At 32.8% G+C, this 668-nt stretch overlaps 1 protein-coding gene across 1 annotated transcript in view; it reads left to right on the forward strand.

Annotated features, from left to right (window-relative positions):
* LOC310942802 (signal-induced proliferation-associated 1-like protein 1) overlaps nt 1-442 on the forward strand; it is a gene marked incomplete at its 5' end in the record, with an annotated part of 20,468 nt that extends 20,026 nt beyond the window's left edge. The window contains one exon of the mRNA XM_083908242.1: nt 1-442. This exon is cut by the window's left edge and continues 367 nt beyond it.
* Between the last annotated feature and the right edge of the window lie 226 nt (nt 443-668).

Below are 668 nucleotides of genomic sequence, written 5' to 3' on the forward strand. Positions count from 1 at the left end.
TCCCTTCTTATCAGAATATCACAAAAAAAAAAATGACATGATGCTTTGCGTCCGATCTGATGGATCGTTGCATGTCGGAGAGAACGAGTGGAAACTGAACTTAAAGGGATTTTTAAAAAATTAACTTTAGCTCTGCGGCTAACCTCATTACAAGGGAGTGGATTTACAATTGGAGCGAAAATAGCCCCCCCCTGCAGTTTGACACAATCTGAGCGCGTGGTGTAAATGAATCGATGTTTATAGACTTTCTCGCATTTTTCACTCGTAACAGCAGTGTTTTTTTTTTATTACTACTAACCAAAAAAAAGAAAAGACGAGCATCTGAAACGAGATGTTTTTACCGTAGCGGCGTGAGTAGAGCAGAGACGTTGCACAGCACATCTGAGGTTGAGTGTTTTCTGAGAGGGTTAAAAGCAAGGAGAAAGTTGTACTACTGGTCACAAGCTGAGGAAAAATATATGTATGTATACATATATGTGTATATATCTATATATATAGATATATACACATACAATAAATATATGTATACATATATGTATATGTAAATATATGAATACATATATGTATGTATATATATACGTTTGTATATATATGTGTGTATATATGTATACGTATATATACATTTATATATCTATATATATGTATGCATATATACTTATGTATATACA

This window comes from Microchirus variegatus (assembly GCF_963457635.1).
Source record: "Microchirus variegatus genome assembly, chromosome: 21".
Lineage (NCBI taxonomy): Eukaryota > Metazoa > Chordata > Actinopteri > Pleuronectiformes > Soleidae > Microchirus > Microchirus variegatus.